Below are 8,266 nucleotides of genomic sequence, written 5' to 3'. Positions count from 1 at the left end.
AATAGCAGCTACTGAGAGTTTTCACATCAAGAGTAAATGCATCAGCATACCACACAATGTTCCTCTTAAATTACCTTCTGTCTAAGCATTGATTATATTTCAAAAGAAGGAATCTGAAAGACTGCACATACAACATGTTTTGAATCACAATTTTTAAAACTATGAGACCATGCATTTATTCCATACATGTCTACAAAGTATAAATTTAAACAAATCCAGACTTATGTAAATTCAGTGCCCCCGTATCAAACTTCCTCAGAGGACATGGAGGCAATGAGCCCAGATGTGGACATTGACAAGAACTGTGCGTGTGTCATTTTCACACAGAAAACCTCCTGTTACTCACATTCTCATACAGAGCTTCAAAGGTCTTCAGGTCAATCACAGAATTGTCCAAGTTCACCACAGCTGTGTGAAAAAGACAAAACAGAAAGTATAAATTGCCATAAAACATCTGTGAAAAGTGTCTGACCACCTCAAACAATAGTGACCATCCACAGAGCAGATTTCATGTCCTGAAGGCAGCAGGTGAAGCTCTGCCTTCACTGCAGCTTCTCCTCTCATCGACAAAGACTGAGCTGAGCTGGGAATTTCAATGCGGCAGGTGTCAAGTGTCACAGCTTTCATACACTCCACAAACACAAAATCCCAAGAATAGGCCTCCACAGCTAGAGAGAAACCCACAGTCTGTCTCTTTCATGACTCACCTGAATAAATTTGAAAAATCTGCTTATTACCAGAAAAATAGACAACTCACTCATGTTACTGCCACATCCTAGTTCTATGCCAGTAAGTGCACATATCTGCCAATTTATCTAAAGACATTTGGCAACGACTATATCTAATCACTAAATTGATAGACTTAATATGGAAACAGGTGCATTTCCTGTTACAACCCTTTAAATTGTAATAATCAAAGGATAATTCTCCACTTGAAATCAAAGCTCCACCTGAAGCTTTCTGCACACTCATGCCAGTCTTCTGTTTCACAGTTTGCATGGATTGCCAGTGATCAAGGATGTTAAGAGCCCTGACAATAAAAAGTTCTTTAATTAAAAAAATCTTACAAGCCATGAGACAAGTGAGTGTATCTTGATCGATTAACTCAGTTAGAGGAGTGTTGCAGTTTCAGAAGTGGTGAAAGCACCGGATACTCAAAGTATTAAAGGCAGAGGGGACTGGGAGAAGCAGAGGCCATAGTCTCTTCCACCAGAGTCAAGCTGTGCGCTTAGTCCTGCTGGGCCAAGAGGATGTGACTCCAGCAGGGCTTTCCCTCCCCCATACAGCTGGCTATGAGTAGTTAAAGCTCAGAAACAACAGGGGATGGATTAGAACAGAGGCAGTGCCATCTTATATTTGAAAAGCTTGTATCTTTTTAGAAGCAATTTTTTATGCATTAAAGTCACATTAGAGAGACTTCCCTGTTGGTCCAGTGGTAAAGAATCCACCTGCCAATGCAGGAGACATGGGTTTGATCCTTGATCCAGGAACTAAAGTCTCACATGCCACGGGGCAACTAAGCTGCAGCTACTGAGTCCATGCACCACAACTAGAGAGTCTGTGAGCTGCAATACGAGATCCTGAATGATGCAGAGAAGATTCTGTGTGTCACATCTGAGACCTGGGGCAGTCAACTTAATTAGTTAAAAGAAATCACATCAGAGAAATCCTAATGTCCTCCATGATTATTGGTTATTTTATTCCTCTGGACAATGAGCCATCAAACTAACCCTTACATACGAATATATATATATATCAACAGAGAAAACAGAAAACCTTCATAACTGAACAAATGACCAAGCATGACTTAATATACACCTAAACCAGCCCACCACATTTTATACATATAAACAAGATGTTGAGTAGACCACAAAATTATTCCAAGTTGATCATGATAAATATGTGTGCTCTTTAGATTTTTGTACATTTAAATATTTTGGAAAAAAGTTTTTGTGAGACCCAAGTTTTTAGTCAAAACCATCTGTAATACAAAGAAAGGAACATGCCAAGTTTCAGTGTGTAAACTCTGATTTTCTCTGTCATAGGTTATAAGTTCACAACTGTTTTTTTTTTAATCCATTAATAGTTTAATGCATGAGATGAGGAAATAAGTTTGTGTTATGACATTGTTTGACATTTTTGTTGCGACTTAATAGTCATAAATAGTTCATGTACCTTGAGAAGACAGGATATAACTATACATTATACATTCTTTTCTGTTTATATATTCTAAATCCTTATTTGTATTTTTCTTCTTGATCTCTTTTGACCAAAGTGGTTTAAAGTTACTCTTATCAATGTGCTTGTCTCTCCTTGTAAGTACTATGTAGTTTCTTTCTTACATAGTTGCATCTGTATTTTGAGGGACAAAATTAAAATCTATTATAATTTCATTGTGAATGGTAGCTGTTAGCATTAAGAATATGTTTTCATTGTTTTGTTGTTGTTCACATAATGTTCCTGGCCTGAATTTTAAGTTGTCACATGTCAAGATCATAACCCTTGCTTTTCTGATTTGCATGTGTTGGGCCTAATTTCACTTCTCTTCATACTTTAGCCTTTCTGAAATATTTTGTTATAGCTAAATTTTATTTAGAAGCAGAAGATATTAAGAAGAGGTGGCAAGAATATACAGAAGAACTATACAAAAAAGATCTTCATGACCCAGATAATCATGATGGTATGATCACTCACCTAGAGGCAGACATCCTGGAATGAAAAAGTCAAGTGGGCCTTAGGAAGCATCAGTATGAACAAAGCTAGTGCCAGGTGATGGAACTGCAGTTGAACTAGTTCAAATCCTAAAAGATGATGCTGTGAAAGTGTTGCACTCAATAGGCCAGCAAATTTGGAAAACTCAGCAGTGGCCAAAGGACTGGAAAAGGTCAGTTTTCATTCCAATCCCAAAGAAAGGCAATGCCAAAGAATGCTCAAACTACCGCACAATTGCAGTTGTCTCACATGCTAGCAAAGTAATGCTCAAAATTCTGCAAGCCAGACTTCAACAGTACACGAACCATGAACTTCCAGATGTTCAAGCTGGATTTAGAAAAGACAGAGGAACCAGAGATCAAACTGCCAACATCCACTTGATAATCAAACAAAGCAAGAGAGTTCCAGAGAAGCACCTGCTTCTGCATTACTGACTATGCCAAAGCCTTTGACTGTGTGGATCACAATACACTGTGGAAAATTCTTTAAGAGATGGGAACGCCTGACCACCTGACCTGCCTTTTGAGAAATCTGTATGCAGGTCAGGACGCAACAGTTAGAACTGGACATGGAACAACAGACTGATTCCAAAAAGGGAAATGAGCACATCAAGGATGTATATTGTCACCCTACTTATTTAACTTATATACAGAGTACATCATGAGAAATGCTCAGCTGGATGAAGCACAAGCTGGAATCAAGATTGTTGGAAGAAACAACAATAACCTCAGATATGCAGATGACACCACCCTTATGGCAGAGAGCGAAGAAGAACTAAAGAGCCTCTTGATGAAAGTGAAAAAGGAGAGTGAAAAAGTTGGCTTAAAACTCAACATTCAGAAAACTAAGCTCATGGCATCAGGTTCCATCATTTCATGTCAAATAGATGGAGAAACAGTGGAAAGAGTGACAGACTATTTTGGGGGCTCCAAAATTACTGCAGATGGTGACTGCAGCCAGGAAGTTATAAGGTGATTGCTCCTTTGAAGAAAAGTTATGACCAACCTAGACAGCATATTAAAAAGCAGAGACATTACTTTGCCAACAAAGGCCCGTCTAGTCAAAGCTATGGTTTCCAGTGGTCATGTATGGATGTGAGAGTTGGACAATGCAGAAAGCTGAGCACCGAAGAATTGATGCTTTTGAACTGTGGTGTTGAGAGTTTCTTGGACTGAAAGGAGATCAAACCAGTTAATCTTAAAGGAAATCAGTTCTGAATAGTCACTGGAAGGACTGATGCTGAAGCTGAAGCTCCAATACTGTGGCCACCTGATACAAAAAAACTGACTCATTAGAAAAGACCCTGATGGTAGGAGGACAAGGGGAAGACAGAGGATGAGATGGTTGGATGGCAATGCCAAACCAATGGACATGAGTTTGAGTAAGTCAGGGGAGAAGTCCGCCTGGCTCTCCCGACCAGCAGGCAGGTCAGACCAAAATGGAGACGCAGCGCAGGGCTTTCAGGGCGCCTGGCAGCAGCTTCCTCTGTCCACAACCATACCACTCTGAACAGGCCCGATCTCGTCTGATCTCAGAAGCTAAGCAGGGTCTGGCCTGGTTAGTACTTGAGTGTGAGACCGCTTGGGAATACCGGGTGCTGTCGTCTTTTTGCCCCCCTCTCCTTTTGCCCCCAGGCCCCAGGCATGGTTAGCACTGCAAAACCCACCTGCCCCTGACCCCTGGCACCCCACCACGCTCAGAGCTGTCGCCTGACTTTAGGTTGGCCAGCCGGCTGGCCAGCCAGCCAGTCAACTGGCGGGCCTGGAAGGCACCAGTATCCCTACTATTGGGTCCCTGAAACCCCAGCCCCTCCCTGGGTGGGTGGCAGGGGCTCCGACTCCCGCAGCACACCTGGGTTGCCCTTGCACAGCCTGGGAGCCCCTCCACATTCAGCTCCCAGGAACCCAGATGACCACCTGGTCTCTGTCTGAGACTCCCTGGGCAAGCAGGGCACAGACTAATAGAGTTTTGCCAAGAAAATGCACTGGTCATAAGAAACACCCTTTTCCAACAACACAAGAGATGACTCTATACATGGACACCACCAGATGGTCGACACCGAAATCAGATTGATTATATTCTTTGCAGCCGAAGATGGAGAAGCTCTATACAGTCAGCAAAAACAAGACCAGGAGCTGACTGTGGTTCAGATCATGAACCCCTTATTGCCAAATTCAGACTGAAATTGAAGAAAGTAGGGAAAACCACTAGACCATTCAGGTATGACCTAAATCAAATCCCTTATGATTATACAGTGGAAGTGAGAAATAGATTTAAGGGCCTAGATCTGATAGGTTTGTGACATTGTACAGGAGACAGGGATCAAGACAATCCCCATGGAAAAGAAATGCAGAAAAACAAAATGGCTGTCTGGGGAGGCCTTACAAATAGCTGTGAAAAGAAGAGAAGTGAAAAGCAAAGGAGAAAAGGAAAGATATAAGCATCTCAATGCAGAGTTCCAAAGAATAGCAAGAAGAGATAAGAAAGACTTCTTCAGCGATCAATGCAAAGAAATAGAGGAAAACAACAGAATGGGAAAGACTAGGGATCTCTTCAAGGAAATCAGAGATACCAAAGGAACATTTCATGCAAAGATGGGCTCAATAAAGGACAGAAATGGTATGGACTTAACAGAAGCAGAAGATACTAAGAAGAGATGGCAAGAATACACAGAAGAGTTGTACAAAAAAGATCTTCACGACCCAGATAATCACAATGGTGTGATCACTGACCTAGAGCCAGACATCCTGGAATGTGAAGTCAAGTGGGCCTTAGAAAGAATCACTACAAACAAAGCTAGTGGAGGTGATAGAATTCCAGTTGAGCTATTACAAATCCTGAAAGATGATGCTGTGAAAGTGCTGCACTCAATATGCCAGCAAATTTGGAAAACTCAGCAGTGGCCACAGCACTGGAAAAGGTCAGTTTTCATTCCAATCCCAAAGAAAGGCAATGCCAAAGAATGCTCAAACTACCACACAACTGCACTCATCTCACATGCTAGTAAAGTAATGCTCAAAATTCTACAAGCCAGACTTCAGCAATATGTGAACCATGAACTTCCAGATGTTCAAGCTGGTTTTAGAAAAGGCAGAGGAACCAGAGATCAAATTGCCAACATCCACAAGATCATGGAAAAAGCAAGAGAGTTCCAGAAAACATCTATTTCGGCTTTATTGACTATGCCAAAGCCTTTGACTGTGTGGATCACAAGAAACTGTGGAAAATTCTGAAAGAGATGGGAATACCAGAACACCTGATCTGCCTCTTGAGAAATTTGTATGCAGGTCAGGAAGCAATAGTTACAACTGGACGTGGAACAACAGACTGGTTCCAAATAGGAAAAGGAGTACGTCAAGGCTGTATATTGTCACCCTGCTTATTTAACTTATATGCAGAGAACATCATGAGACACGCTGGAATGGAAGAAGCACAAGCTGGAATCAAGGTTGCTGGGAGAAATATCGATAACCTCAGATATGCAGATGACACCACTCTTATGGCAGAAAGGGAAGAGGATGCACTGATCACCTGGCTGATCATGCACTGATCACGTGGCTATCATGCAATGATCACGTGGCTATCATGCACTGATCACGTGGCTGATCATGCACTGATACCGTGACGGAGCATGGACTGATCAATGACTATCATGTAGTGATCACGTGACTTAATGGCGCTGATCATGTGACTGATCATGCGCTGATCATGTTTGCTATCATACACTGATCATGTGCCTCTGGAGGCAATAAACAAAGAGCTGAGTAGGCACGAATCAAACAGTCAGCAAGCAATAATCATGGAACTCAGCTGTGAGGAATCATGCTGCTCAGCTGGCAATAATCAAGCAGCTGAGCAGGCAGGAATTATGCAGCACAGCTGGCAATTGTCAAGCAGATGACAGGCAGGAATCGTGCAGCTCAGCTGGCAATTGTCAAGCAGATGAGCAGACAGTAATCACGCAGCTCAGCAGGCCCTGATCACATGACTGAGCATGCACTGTTCACGTGGCTGATCACAAACCTATCACGTGACTGATCGTGCACTGATCAGGTGGCTCTCATGCACTGATGACATGGCTGATCATGCACTGATCATGTGACTGATCATGCACTGATCACGTAGCTATCTTGCACTGGTCACTTGGCTGATCATACACTCATCACGGGACTGATCGTGCACTGATCACGGCGCTATCATGCATTGATTACATGACTCAACATGCACTGATCACGTGGATGATCATACACTGATCACGTGACTGATCATGCCCTGATCACCTGACTGACCATGCACTGATCACGTGACTGATCATGCACTGATCAGTTGGCTATCATGCACTGATTACTTGGCTGATCATACACTGATCACGAGACTGATCATGCACTGATCACGTCTATATCATGCACTGATCTCATGACAGCCCATGCACTGATCACGTGGATGATCATACACTGATCATGTGACAGATCATGCAGTGATCACGTGGCTATCATGCACTGATCAAGAGGCTGATCATACTCTGCTCCCGAAACTGATCATGCACTGATCACGTGGCTATCATGAACTGCTCACGTGGCTGATCATGAAATGACCACGTAGCTACCATGTACTGGTCACGTGAGTGATCATGCACTGATCACGTAATTGATCATGCACTGATCAGGTGACTTATCATGCACTGTTCACGTGACTGATCATGCACTGCTCACGTGACTAATCATGCACTGATCTCGTGGCTATCATACACGGCTCACGTGGCTGATCATGCAATGTTCATGTAGCTACCATGAACTGGTCACGTGACTGATCATGCACTGATCACGAAATTGATCATGCACTGATCACGTGACTGATCATGCACTGATCACGGGACTGATCATGCACTGATCACGTGGCTATCATGCACTGATCACTTGGCTGGTCATACACTGATCACGTGCCTGGTCATGCACAGATCACGTGACTGATAATGCAATGATCATGTAGCTACCATGTACCGTTCACGTGACTGATCATACACCCATCAGGTGACTGATCATGCACTGATCACGTGGCTATCATGCACTGATCACCTGCCTGGTCATGCACAGATCACGTGACTAATCATGAACTGATCACGTAGCTATCATGCACTGATCACCTGGCTGATCATGCATTGATCATGTGACTGATCATGTGCTGATCATGTTTGGTGTCATACACTGATCATGTGCCTCTGGAGGCAATGAACAAAGAGCTGAGTAGGCACGAATCAAACAGTCAGCAAGCAATAATCATGGAACTCAGCTGTGAGGAATCATGCTGCTCAGCTGGCAATAATCAAGCAGCTGAGCAGGCAGGAATTATGCAGCACAGCTGGCAATTGTCAAGCAGATGACAGGCAGGAATCGTGCAGCTCAGCTGGCAATTGTCAAGCAGATGAGCAGACAGTAATCACGCAGCTCAGCAGGCCCTGATCACGTGACTGAGCATGCACTGTTCACGTGGCTGATCACACACCTATCACGTGACTGATCGAGCACTGATCACGTGGCTCTCATGCACTGATCAC

General features: G+C 43.2%; 1 pseudogene; it reads left to right on the top strand.

The window, feature by feature from the left end:
• Window positions 1-4,199: 4,199 nt before the first annotated feature.
• Window positions 4,200-4,318, top strand: LOC112447951 (uncharacterized; annotated as a pseudogene).
• Window positions 4,319-8,266: the final 3,948 nt, after the last annotated feature.

This window comes from Bos taurus, chromosome 8 (assembly GCF_002263795.3).
Source record: "Bos taurus isolate L1 Dominette 01449 registration number 42190680 breed Hereford chromosome 8, ARS-UCD2.0, whole genome shotgun sequence".
Lineage (NCBI taxonomy): Eukaryota > Metazoa > Chordata > Mammalia > Artiodactyla > Bovidae > Bos > Bos taurus.
This window is presented reverse-complemented; position numbering and strand designations above follow the sequence as displayed.